At 41.7% G+C, this 14421-nt stretch overlaps 1 protein-coding gene across 2 annotated transcripts in view; it reads left to right on the top strand.

The window, feature by feature from the left end:
* NKAIN2 (sodium/potassium transporting ATPase interacting 2) overlaps window positions 1-14421 on the top strand; it is a 760233-nt gene that overhangs the window by 140776 nt on the left and 605036 nt on the right. The gene's annotated exons all lie outside the window — the stretch shown is intronic.

The following is a 14421-nucleotide window of genomic DNA, read 5'->3' as shown; positions in this document are numbered from 1 at the left end:
TACATTTTGAAGAGGCACAGATGTGTTCAAAGAAGTTGTCTGCCATTTAGGGGGCAGGTTAATATTTCTCAGTGCCATTGTCACCTCCAATATCTTCCCTCAGACACTTCTAGGAAACTTATAAGCAGGTTATGAAGGCAACAGTGACTTTCTTTATTAAAAGTTGTGGCAGCCTGCATCAAGTTGTAGCTTCAATGTAGGTAGGAAGAGCTTTCACAGGATAGAGCTAAGATATTGATTCATTTATAGAACTTCCATTCAGGATACAGTTGTTTCAAGATTAAATGAATCTCAGGTTCTGGAAGTTTGCCTTGTAAGATACTGTGGATGCACATATATCCACCAAGTTAGAAGCTGGGATGTAGTTATAAGTTCATGAAATTGGCTACTAGTGTGAAACTTCTGGGTTGTCCATATCTGATGCCAGGCCTTTGCCTTTGTCACCAGAGCAGCTTCCAGGTCCTCCATCTTTCAGATTAGACCAGTGACTTTTGAGAACTTTGTCCTGGAGAATGTATCTTTTAGAATGATGCAACCAGCTGGGTGACCTTGGGCTCACCACAGCACTAATAAAGCTGTTCTGACCGAGTAGTAATATCAGGGCTCTCTCAGCCTCACCTACCTCACAGGGTACCTGTTGTGGGGAGAGGAAAGGGAAGGCAATTGAGATTTCTTGAGATTTCTTCTGGTAGAGAAAAACTTCTTTTTCTTCATTAAAAAACAAAGAGAAGAATCATTTAATGAATCACTGATATTTATAGAAACATTACATATTACTAATATAGTTTTAATTTTTAATTTATGTTATTTGTCCACTTTACTCACTGGGTCAGATTACACAGAGTAAGTCAATACAGTCAACAGGAAGGGATATTCAATAAATATAATAGGATTTGGATTGTTAAAATCTGGAACCAACAAGAAATCTGCAAACAGAATTTTAGAAAGCTTGATATGTTAAAGCAATGGTCCCCAACCCCCAATCTGCGGACCGGGACCGGACCATGGATCAGTCGGTACCAGGGCGCAGCTCCTCCTCCTCGGAGGCTGCCCTGCCACTCTGCTGCTGGCTCGCCTTTGGTGCTCTCCAGCGGCTGCCATGGTTGGGGCTCCCCCTCGGTGTGGCACTGTGCAGCTGCCGCTGGCAAAGCGCCCAAGCTGGCAGTGGGAAGTCAGGGGCACTAGCGGGAAAGCAAGCGGAGCAGGGGTTCAGGCGGCAGCGACATCCATTGGCAAAAGATTACCCCATCCCGGGCCTCAGTAAAATTGTCAAGTGTTGACCGGTCCCCAGTGATAAAAAGGTAGGGGACTACTGTGTTAAAGGATGCAGCAGAAATTACATAGTAGTACCCTGCTTACAGCAATAGGTAGTACAAGCTATTCTACAAGAGAGTAGAATAGACTTCAGTTCATAATACTTTGCCAAATTAACTTTGTGAACCATATTGATACAGTACAATCTGATTATTGATGTAGATAAGTCTCCTTGAATAATTCAGTTTTCCATAGTTTATGGATAGCCACAAGACTGGGAGCCTTCTTGACATGATCTGGCAGGTCATTCCATAAGGTGGAAGCCACCATGAAGAAACATATGTGGGTGTTTGTTGATGTTGCCCATTTGCTGGTTGGCACCTGCAGATGAGCAAAGCTGTAATGGCAGACTGTAGGGGAAGAGGTATTCCCCTATAATGGATCAAGGCCATGACAGGCTTTGTATGTCATAGCTAATTCCTTAGACTGAGTCTGGTAACTGATGAGCAACAAATAGACTGGCTGCAGAATGGGAGTAATATACATTATCTATCTTGCTACTGATAATAGTCATGGAGTCATGGTGTACTGCATCCATTGAAACCTCCAAGTAGATTTTGAGGGAGACCAAGGTAAATTGGTTCCAGATGGTGAGATCTACTGTATCAAAGTAAGTGGCCAACTTGTGGGCTAGACTGAGTTGGAAGAAAGCCCTTTTTGGAACTGTATCAACTTTTTTCTTCAGCAATAATGCTGGATCCAGTATAACCCAAGGCTACTAATGAGTCAGCAAGGTTTAACTGAATTTCACCAAAAGTGGGGAGCATAATGTTCTTCAAGATTTGCACTTTCCCAGCCAGCATAATCACTGTTTTACCAGGGTTTAATTTTTTTACTCAGACAATTTAGCCAGGCAGCAGTCAGGGCCTCTATGGCATAACTAGGAGATTTGGATATATAGACCTGGGTATCATCAGCATATTGATGATAACCATCCCCCGAAGTTTCCATAGACACTGAAAAATAAAGAAGCTAGCATTATGCCCTGTGAAATCCTGCAGGGTAGGTTGTACACTGATGGTAACTGGTCTCTAACAACAACCCTATGAGTATAGTCCTTGAAGAATGATTCAAGCCACTTCAATGCACATCTCCTGATACTTCCTTCTGCCGCCATGTGTCAAAAAGATGGCATAGTCTACTGTATAAATACAGTAGATAAATCCAATAGAAGCAAACAAGATACATGGCATTTGCCTATGTCCAGATGGAAGTTGTTGTTGCTTGTTTGTTTGTACACCGCTCTCCCCAAAGGCTCAGGGTGGTTCACATAAAACAGAACAGAAACAATACAGATAACATAGATTAACAATAATGAATGAAGTGAAACAACAAGAGACATGGAACCGTAGAAAAATTAAACATTAAAGTAACTCATACTGATTGCCCAGTGGGTTGGGCAGAACTGCAGTGGTTGCTCAGGAGGAGGGCCCTTGGGAAGTGGTGGTTCAGGTTGACCTCAACCAAATGCCTGGTGGATGACCTCCCTTTTGCAGGCCCTACAGAACTGTTCAAGTTCCGTCAGGGCCCTGATCTCCTTTGGGAGCTCATTCCACCAGGTGGGGGGACAGGATGGAGAAAGCTCTGGCCCTCTTTGAGGCTAAGCACATTTCCCTGGGGCTAGGGATCACCTGGAAGTTGGAATTGCTAGAGCATAAGGCTCTTTGCAGGGTGTAAGCAAAGAGGCCATCCCTCAAGTACACTGGGCCCAGACCGCGTATGGGCTTGAAGGTGATAACCAGAATCTTAAGTTATCACCTAAAATTAACAGGACTCCATCTCTTCAGTACCCCTATCTATAGCCACACTGAAAAAGGTCTAGAACAGATGAGTTATCCAAGAAAACCTGCTATTCTTTTTTCAGTCTCTTTATTCAGAAAGGGTAGCATAGAGACTGGGCAATTATTGGCCATTTTTCTGTGGGTTTTTTTTGAAATAGTGGATAAATAATTGCCTCTTGACTGGCTAAGCTCCCTGAGTTAGAAACTGAGTTGTTGAAGTCGTCTTTATATGATTTTAGCAGTCAGGATGGGCAAAAACCAAGGTCACAAATAGTGGCCTTCACAGATCCTAGGATCTTGTTGTCATACATCATGGAAACAGGGTCAAAATGATACATAAAGATGGTATATTTGGCATTTCTTTTGGTTGACCTACATTACAACTGACATCCGTATCAGAGTGTTTTAATGACACTGTTGTTTCAGTGGCAGTTAACTAGTGTTTATAATTAACAAGTTTCCATTGCTAATTATTTTTTTTCTAATAATACTTCAAAAATACTGAACTGCATACTGAAAATATTTGATGCCATTTGACCAGTCAGTTAGTTGACTAAAGCTTCTTTTTAACTAATAAGTTTTAAGTTTAAAATGGCAACATAATTCTCAGCAGGAGATTCAATATAAGAGCATCCTGTTGGGCAAATTTCCAGCCTGGGATTAATGCATTGGGGGAAAGGTGCTTGCTTTTGTTTGCGTGAAAGACTAGGGAGGAAGTATAAAGGCTGGTAAGTTTCATCAGCATGGTTCAGTGAAGGTCTTCTGTGTTCTATTATGCCATTAATGATTTATAATATGCCAATCCTATCATATTAACTTGATGATAAAAGTAAAATGCTACAAGTGAAAAGGGAATAGGAATTGTATAGCATGGCATTTCAAAGGACAGCAAGTATGTCTAGCTGTTAATGAGACGTAATAGCTGCCTTTTGGAAGAGAGACAACTTGTTTTAATCAGAAAGGTCATGCATGTCAGATAACATTATTGTTTTCAATGTTAGCTTGACTTAACCTCAATCTGTGGGAATTAGTTCTCAGTGTACATTGCTCACAAAACACTCAACAACATTTGTCTGGGGATGTTGGTAGAAATGTCTTTGTTGAAACTGTGATGTCAATAATTTTTGCAAAAAGAAATGGACATCATAGTTAAAATAATAAAAGGTGCTATAAATTGGCAAAGTCCCAAGAGTTAAGCCAACATTAAATGCATAACCTAGAAGGAGATTAGAAGAACAATGGTGTATTGCTTAAAGCCCCCTTTTCATATGACATTCCAATGTGAAATATACATTCACATAGAGGGTAGAGGATAGGAAGGGTACATTGTGAAATTGTTCCTCATGAGTGAAAAAATGTCCAGATTGTCAATGACTGAATCTTCTATGAAAGAAGGTATTGGAAGGAAAAACTCCTAGATATCATAAAAAGTCAGAGGAGAGGTATGTTTTTAATTATATTTGTATATGTAAAAAGTTGCTGTATGAGCCAGATAGTGAAGTGTGTCATTTTGCTTTTATGTGGGTCTGTGTTGGCACACTGAACTCAGTCTGTGGACAATATCACTAACATGATGACTAACAGTCACTATGCACACAATAAAATTTGACTCCAGTGGCACCTTTAAGACCAACAAAGTTTGAATCAAGGTGTAAGATTCAATGTTCAATCAGACTTCTTCAGATACACTGAAATTGAAGTTACCAGTCCATACATACAGCAAATTAGCACACAATATAATAAAGATATAAGAGCCTCTTGTGGCGCAGAGTGGTAAGTCTTGCTGTCTGAAGCTCTGCCCATGAGTCTGGGAGTTCAATCCCAGCAGCCGGCTCAAGGTTGACTCAGCCTTCCATCCTTGCGAGGTCAGTAAAATGAGTACCCAGCTTGCTGGGGGGTAAACGGTAATGACTGGGGAAGGCACTGGTAAACTACGCCGTATTGAGTCTGCCACGAAAACGCTAGAGGGCATCACCCCAAGGGTCAGATATGACCCAGTGCTTGCACAGGGGTTACCTTTTATGATCTGGGACCAACAGCTATCATTGGCTCACTCTGCCAGGAACCTGGATGTGATCCTAGATGTCAGACTAAGAACTGGTCAAAGAAAACAACAAAAAATCAAATATGAAAAATGCAGAACAAAGGGAAAAAACCCAACTGGAAAGCATGATGAAACCGCCAGCTGCTGGGATTGAACTCCCAGCCTCATGGTCAGAGCTTCAGGTAGCATGTCGGCTACTTACCACCCTGAGCTACAAAGAGGCACATACACACACACACACACACATACATATATACCAGCTCATGGTTGACTCAGCCTTCCATCCTTCCGAGGTGGGTAAAATGAGTACCCAGCTTGCTGGGGGGTAAACGGTAATGACTGGGGAAGGCACTGGTAAACTACCCCGTATTGAGTCTGCCATGAAAACGCTAGAGGGCGTCACCCCAAGGGTCAGACATGACTCGGTGCTTGCACAGGGGATACCTTTACCTTTTTATAATAAAGATGTTTAACAGATGCAAGTTCCCAAAAGGAATAACAAGTTTAGTTTAGGTATATGTTCACCATTTGTTTCGATTTAATTCTAGTGGGAAATATAGTGAAGTAAATAAATATATCAAAATTGGAGGTTGATGTGCATATATACCCTTTTTAATTGTGTACCCTTAAATGTACCCTTCTTTAAGTTATTATGTTGTATGCTGATTTGCTGCTCATGCTCTACCTATATGTATGGACTGGTAACTTCCATTTCTGTGTATCTGAAGAACTTTGTGTGGATACGAAAGCTTGATTAAAACTTTGTTGGTCTTAAAGGTGCCACTGGACTCGAATTACATTGTATGCACAGTGACTATTAGTCATCATGTTATCTGTTATCATCATGTTATCTGAAGAAGTGTACATGCACATGAAAACTTATACCTTGAATAAAAGATTGTTGATCTTAAAGGTTCATATATGGTGGTCCTGTCCAGCTAAAGCTAATTTTTGGAAATCAGTATTTACAGAGATTAGTAAAATCACCCCAGAACAAACAAATACTATTGAATTAGTCCTGCTTTATGTATTTATTATGTTGCTTATTGCCCAATGTTGGAAAAAATGCTAAAAGGATTTCTTTGTTTAAGTGGCATGCAAAATTAAGAAATATTATGGCTCTCAAGAAATTAGCCAATAAAAGTAGATTAATTGAGGGGACAGAAAAGAAAGATGATTTTAAGATAATTTGGAAAGCTTTTATAATTTATTTTATGCAATTTTTGGAAAACAGCTTAAAACACTGTTTGATTGGATGGAGACCTTTATTTGTAAGTTTTGACTGAGGTATTGAATAGTGGTGGATTGGTGGATGTTGTCCTTTAGAAATGAATTTAATGAATGTTTGTGAAATGATGGCCAGTTTTTTGGCATCCAAAGCCAGAGAATCCCCCCTCCCCAGTAGCCCTTTTCTCCAGGTGGACTGATCCCTGTTGCCTGGAAAGGACCTGAAATTCCAGCAAATCCCCAGGTCCCAACTGAAGATTGACATCCTGCAACCTCTCTGGGGCACAGTGCCACAGAGTTCTCCCTCTCAAGCAAGTTGTCATTGCATTGTCATTGTCCCTCCTCCAAAACAACCATTTTCCCTGGGGAGCTGATCTCTATAATCTGCAGATGATCTCCAATTCAAGGAGATTTCCAGGCTGCTCCCGGAGGTTGGTGACCTCTGGGTCAGGGATGTTCTTTGATACTTGAAGGCAGGGCCTCAATAGTCCAGGGGTGGGCAGGAGCTGTAACGGCGCGCACGGTGTCTGGGAGGCGGGGCTCAGTGGCACGGGTATAAATAGCGCCGAGTGCTGGGCCGCGGCCTCTTTGCCTGCGTGCTGGACAGCGGACGGCCGCAACTGTGTCAGTGAAGAGCGGGGTGAGAGAAAGGCCTTCCCGTGGCCTTTGTTGCACGTGGATGTTGCCTGGGGGTTGAATACTCCTTTTTTGCTATCGGGTGCAGGAGTTTTGGGTGGTCTTTGTCTTCTCAGCAGGTGGGGTTTCTTCTTTCGGCCCTTGACAGTTCTTGAATTGTTGTCAAGCGACTAAATAAACAAACAAATAAATAAAGTAGAGAAGTAGTTAGGAATAAGTTAAGTTAGTTTAAATAGTGATAGTACGTTAGCTGGTGGCTGGGTGCTGAAGTCTCTTATGGCGGCCAGATGTTTGCAGGCCCGGAGGGCGCTGCTAGGCCGCAGGGCCCAGCGGGAGGGAAGGGGAAAGCCTCTACCTCCACAGTCAAGGCCAGCCGTCGGGCTAGTGCGTCCAGGGCGCAGGCAGCTTGGGCTTCTGTGGTTCCTGGTGCAAGGCGGGGCAGGAGCGGAGCTGGGGGGGGGGCAGGTAAAAATATTAAGAGTTTTAAAAGTTCCTCATGTTGACATGTTCATTCTCCCTGCTGAGAATGACAATAAGAGACCACCTGAGAAATGAATGGCTTAAGTAAATTCAGAAACATGCTGCTGAAATTTAACCTGGCTATGTATGACAGAATAGATGCTGAGTTAAAAAGAGTTTCAGTAATGAATCTTATTTCTTGGTCTTGGAAGATAGTTAGGTGAAAAGTCTGATCTTTTCAAAAGCAGAGCTATCATAAATTTTTACAAACTGATGGTGTAAATTTTCTTTACCATCATATATCAGTCATCTTATGGGATAAAGTGTATTTCCATTCAGATGGGTCAAATATGATTCCTAAGATACAAGCAAATATAATTATGGTCACAAAAAATACCTTTTTTCCTTTAAACAATTTTCCTGAAGAATCGTTTACTTAGAATATTTGATTCTAATACATTAAATATGTTGTCGCAGAATATGCTTTGTATAATACCTGCATTAGATGTTGTCTACGTTTCCTTATGTGCACTTTAGCAATGCTGTTCCAGTAAGTCATAGTATATGTTGCGTACTTACTCCCAAGCATTTGAGTAAATACTACTTATTCTGTATTAAAGCAATGTTATTCTCCATTTAGAAGACAACACATCCTCCTAGCAGTCAAAGGTCCATTTGTAATTAGTTTTAAAATCCTGATTTGAAACAAGGAAGTCACATATGCTTCAGTTCCAGTAGGAAGAGCACATAAAGCCATAGGATTCATTAGCCTCTGAGGCATCATAAATTAATTGGCCATCGTACTACAGATGTGGATTATCTCTTGCTTTAAAAAAACTGAAGCAATCTATAGAGTGATCCAATTACTCAATGTATTGAGCTAAGACCTAAACGTGAAACAGAGCATAGAACCATCCCTGTGGGAATTCTCTGTGGCCCTTTGTTTACAAAAATACCTCCAATATGTACCAACTAGTAATCAAGCCCGCTGTATGACTAATACAGCGGGCGCTAGGTACTTACTGTCTTACAGGTGCTCTGTGGTGACGGGCTGGGGGCGGGGGCTCCCTCGGGTGGCGGGGCCTCCCCCGGGCGGCGGTCTTTTGGCGGCGGCTCCCTCAAGCAGGGAGCCCCCAGCAGCCGCGCGGAGCGTACCGGCAGTCGCGTAGCACGGCTCGCAGTTGCTCCTTTGCCGGCAGCCTGACGCATTGGAGGCGCAAAGCGCCTCTCGCCGCATCAGGCCGCTGCCCAAGGGATCCGCCGCCGAAAGACCGCCGAAAGACCTTCCTCCGGACAGACCGTCGGCAGGGCCAATTGGCAGGTGCAAAGCGCCTGCCGATTGGCCCCGATAATTCCCGCCCTGGCGAAAAGGGAGCAACGGCTCGCAGTTGCTCCCTTGCTGGCGGCCTGACGAGTCGGGAGGCGCAAAGTGCCTCCGCCGCGTCAGGCCGCCGGCCAGGGAGCCCCCGCCAGTCGCACGCAGCGCGGCTGGCGGGGGCTCCCTTGCCTAATGGCCGCCGAAAACCAGACACCGCCGAGGAGCTGCCGCCGCGCACAGCACCAGGCCGCCAGGGAGCCGCTGCGCGAAGCCACGGCCTCCCTTCTCCACTCCTTTCCCGGGCTGCCGCCGAGACAAGGATGCCGCGCCACCGCCGCCCGCCTCCTCTTTCAGGTAGGCTTCCTTTCCTCACGCTACCCTCGCCTGTCCCTCGCTCTGCCCCCGCCTGCTAGCACCCATTGTATTTCTTATACAATGGGCTTTTCCCCTAGTATATTAATAGTATAATACTGGCCACAGGCTCACATAGGTATGGGGATACCGGTCTGTATTGACACGTTCCCCAGTTTAAAAATATAGACAAAAGAAGCTGGGTGGACACCTGTGTTCTGTGACTATCCCATGCGTATTAGGGCGGGGGGACAAGAAGGGAAATGATGTTGAATGCAGAACTGGGAGGAATTGGTTGCCCTGTAATCTCCCCCTAAGAAGAGTTTCCAGTCTTATTTTCCCTTCACATATCTGAAGATATGGCTCTGGAAAGCTCATCTTTAACCACTTTAATGGTCAGCCCTTTCCCATATTCAATGAACATTCCAAACCACAGGTTCTTGACACCCATCTCTCCACACCCATGCAATTGTACACCTTAGTGAATATCAGCCACTGTAGCATACTTTTTGCTGGCTGGAAAAGGTGCAAGATTATTCTAGTGCCAGGCTCAATATTCCATCAGAAAGAGAGAGAGAGAGAGAAAGATACTTGCTGCAGTATTGGAGCCACAGTCATTATAGCTCCTTTAGGAGTTCTTTCTAAATATCTATTCCAGGTTTAAATCACACAATCAGACAGAAGCTGTTTAAATCAGGAAGTAAACTAAAATGTTATCTCATGTGATCTAGACTAGGTGTTCCCAAAACGAGAAGTACACCCCCACTGGGAGCAGGGGAAGGATCCAGGGGGCGGTGAGTAAATTGGAGACAATTTGGAGGCAGAAGTCCAAATTTTCCTGCTGCAGCTACATTTCCCTAGCAAGAGATGTTCCAGAGTGGTTTGCCATTGCCTTCTTCTGGGTAATAGCAACCCTGGACTTCTTTGGTGGTCTGCCGTCTCAGTACTGACCAGAACCAACCCTGCTTAACTTCCTGAAGAAAATGACAGCTTCCGAACGTGGGATGGAGTCATATTCTTGCTGAGTTCTTTCTCTTCCTCAGACTTTGTCTTTCCCAGTCAATGAAATGGCATCAAGACAAGTGTAATAAGAAGGGAAGAAATATAAAGAACAGGTAGAAAAAGGAAGGTGTTTAGATCATTAATTTGTGAAGTATTTGCATATGTATAACTACTATAGTGACTGAAAGTGATAACATGGGTGGAATCTGCTTCCAGTCATGTAAGGAAGGATTCATAATTTTCATCCTTTAAGCCAGGGGTAGTCAACCTGTGGTCCTCCAGATGCCCATGGACTACAATTCCTATGAGCCCCTGCCAGCATTTGCTGGCAGGGGCTCATGGGAATTGTAGTCCATGGACATCTGGAGGACCACAGGTTGACTACCCCTGCTTTAAGCCACCATACATTATTGTACATCATCCCTAGAGTGTGAATTGAATTCTTGATTGCATTTTCCTCACATCTGCCCACTTTTCCAGCATGTTCAAAACCTGCTAAATTTTGTATCTTCCTATATGTTTGCTATTCCTCCTAATTTTGTGTAATTTGCAAATTTAATTATTCCCTATGCTCCCTCATCCAGATCATTTATAAAAATATTGAAAAGTACTAGCCCAGAATCAAGGGTGGACCCCTGCAGCAGCATAGTAGACTAAAGCCAGACAAGTCCATATCAGAGATTTTTTTAAGGACATGAGTGAAACTTGTCACAAAGTAAGCTAGAGCAAACATTGTACGAAGATAAAATGAAATGCTAAGAATACATTTTTTGAAAAAATGTTTGTTTTCTTATTGAATTATGTTACCATATCATTCATTCTTCTTTGAGCATAGAAATGTATTGTGCTATATATTGGTTTGTTGTTGAATAAAATCTCAATGTGTCTTGATGTTATTTAAAAATAATCCTATCATTTTAAGTAATAACTTCTCTATTTCTAATAGGAATAATGAAATTAATTTCAGTGAGTCTATCTTTGATAGCAGTGACTAGAGTGTGCTTTATGGCTATGTAAAATTCTTCAAGGAAAGTCAGTAAATGACATGAGTATTTCGCTGTATCAAAGCCATTAAAGTTGTGAGGAAAACCCTACCAAAAAAAAAAAAAAAGGATAGAATTGCCTAATGGAAATCTTTTCTTCAGTTCCATATAACACAGTTGCCAAACAGCTAGCCACAACAGCTGCTAATGGATTTAATAGGGGTAGCCCACTGGGTTTGGATACTGTCACATGCAGTGTCTGAAAATGAAAGCTGTGTTAGTACCTCAGGACAAACTGTGAATTTTTTAGTGTTCCATTACTAGACTTTCCACAGCATGGATATAATCTCTAATTCCTTCAAGATTCCATGCTGTTTTTAAGAAACGTAGAAGTCTGTTTTGGTGCAAAGAAAACTCCAGTGACCTTTTCATGCAAAAAGGAGGCTTTCTATTTAGATAAGCCCTTAAAACCTGAAAAGGTTGCAGAAGCTAGGGGGAATAAAAATAATGAATTTTTCTTTGAGTGTGCAGATGAAGGTGGTATCAAAAAAACAACCAGTCTATAGCTCTCGTGGTGTGCTGTGTGTTTTCATATACTATCGTCATCACAGATCAAAGTTCTAAGCATAATTCATATCTAATAATCCACTTGCTGTATTATTTTTAGTCCCAAACACCCAACAGTCATCATAGGATCATGGATTTACCTTTTATTAACTGCCATTGAACAGTTCTAGTACAGGCTTACTGTAAAGCATCCTAAATAAAAGGCTAGAGTTCATGGTAACTATTAGTTTGATTGCACCAGCAACTAGATGAGACCTTAGTTCTCCACTGCTTTGGTAAAATTACTGTTTAAAAATTATGGTTGAGAGAAAATTACCTGTTCATGTATTTTTCTCAAGCTTTGAAGGGTCAGGTGTTTTAAATCTGAAGAACAAATGACAACTGTTGTTTATGCTGAAGGGGGAAGGCAGCTGTCAAACATGTCTGACTTTAAGATGAAATTCAGCAGAAAAAAATGATATTAAAGTTGCATGATGTTCAGAGGGTTTGTAATTAGTTTCATCACTAATCTTTTATTATTATGATTTTTCACTAAATGGCAGTTGCTGGCAGATCATTCATTTGTTAAATTGATGATCTGAAACAATCAGGCAATGTCTTTTCAATGTAAATTTTGAAAAAAGAACTTGGGCTACAGGAAAAGAAGGAGCTTAAAAGAAACACAACCCCAAGAAGAAAAGGCAAAGAATGCTCAGAAAAAAGAAGAAATAAACATTAGGATAAACAGTAAATCCCAAAGCACTCCCAAAACCCAACCCACCCACAGAAACCAAAAGAATAGTTTGGAAGAAGGCAAAAGGAAAAAAAATGAGTCCCTCATTCAAACCGTTGCTGTCCTACAAGCAGCCAGAGCAGCTTGCAGGAGGTTTGCAGAAGCAATGTAACGATTGGCTGGCTGGGAGCAGGCTGTTATTTCAATTACCGTATATACCCGCGTATAAGCGGGTATAAGGAGTTTCTTTTAAAAGTTGATTTTTACAGTTCTTTCTTTCAGTGTTTTGTTCTGGGGGGGCACTGTAACTGTAGTTAGAGTAGTCCATTCTCCCAGTTTGGTAGCTGTTTCTACTTGTTGTAGGAGGTTGCCCACTTTGGGTACTGTTGTTCAGCTCTGGTTTGCTGGCCCTCTTGCACTTACAGAGCTAGTTTACTGTTTTTCTTTGAAAAAAAAATAAAAAACATTGAACCTACTGGTGGCTCAATTAATGTAAATTTACCAGTAACTGCTTCATTTCTCACCCTCGGCTTATATGCAAATCAATAAGTTTGTCCAGATTTTGTGGTAAAATTAGGTGCCTCGGGTTGCCTTATATGCGAGTATATGCAGTACTTGAGTATAAGCCAGCTTGAATACAAGCCGAGGCACCTAATTTTACCAGAAAAAACTGGCAAAACTTATTGACTTGAGTATACGCCGAGGGTGGGAAATGCAGCAGATACTGGTAAATTTCAAAAATAAAAATAGATACCCATAAAATTGCATTAATTTAGGCATCAATAGGTTAAATGTTTTTGAATATTTATTTCAAAGAAAAACAGTAAACTAGCTCTGTAATTGCAAAAGAGGATCATCACCAGCAGGATTATCACATGAACCTACCATACTGTTCTCCAGTGCAGGAACTCAGGGTGGCCTAAGTGTTTAATCCATGCTCCATCATCACAGGCTCTCCCATCCAGCCTCCTCCAACAACAAATACAGAAAAGTGTCAGCCAATCAGATCAATTTGGCGGGGAGTTCTCATGTGGCTGTGTGTAGATGCTGTGACACAGTTTACTAATGTAACAGAATTAACTTTTGCTTTTATATTCCTACTGTTATGATGGTCAGTTCTTAGTCTGACAAAGAGTGCTTGCATGCACTCGAAAGCTCACGCCTTGAATAAAGCTTTGTTGGTCTTAAAGGTGCTACTGGACTCTGATTTTATTGTGCTACTTCAAACCAACACGGCTACTCATTTGAATCTGATGAATCCTAAAAGAGACATGGAATTTTAACTAACTGCACCATCAGCCTTGGACTTATTTTTTAATCTCTTATTGTCTGGTACAGCCTTTTTATTTTCTCATTACATTCTTTGAACAGGCAGGGAATATATCAATAAAAGTAGCTTCTCCCTCCTAACCTGTATTAGACAATGACTGTATTTTGGAGCCAGTGACAGGATTGTATAGGACAGTTTTTCTGCTGCAATGACATATTATTAATAATAATATTTAATTTAATATTTAATTTCCCGCCCCTTCTTAAATGAACAGTGTGAACAGTGCAAACAAATAGAAGAAAAGAATATAATGGGGAGGATCAGATATCTTTTCAAGAAAATTGGAGATATGAAGAGAACATTTCATGCAAAGATGGTCTGATAAAGGACCAAAATGGTAGGGACCTCACAGAAGCAGAAGAGATTTTAAAAAGGTGGCAAAACAAGAGCGAGCTTAACATCCCTGATAACCACTATGGGGTAGTTACTGACCTGGAGCCAGACATCCTGGAACATGAAGTCAAATGGGCCTTAGGAAGTCTGAGCAACAATCGAATAGCTGGGAGGGGCATAGCAATGTTCCATGAACTAAAAAGAATAAGTGCCAACATGTAATTATTTTCTTTGACGTAGTTACTCTTTTGTCTTGTGGAGTTTTGGAGATGAATGCTTCCCTCTCTAGTTTTACAAAGAAAAATCTCTCTCAGTCAGCAACTGATAAATACTAAGTGAGAGTCATTGCTAATCTGTACACCGC

Source organism: Paroedura picta, chromosome 1, assembly GCF_049243985.1.
Source record: "Paroedura picta isolate Pp20150507F chromosome 1, Ppicta_v3.0, whole genome shotgun sequence".
Lineage (NCBI taxonomy): Eukaryota > Metazoa > Chordata > Lepidosauria > Squamata > Gekkonidae > Paroedura > Paroedura picta.
The sequence above is the reverse complement of the archived record's forward strand: the minus strand, read 5'-3'. Positions and strand labels throughout refer to the sequence as shown.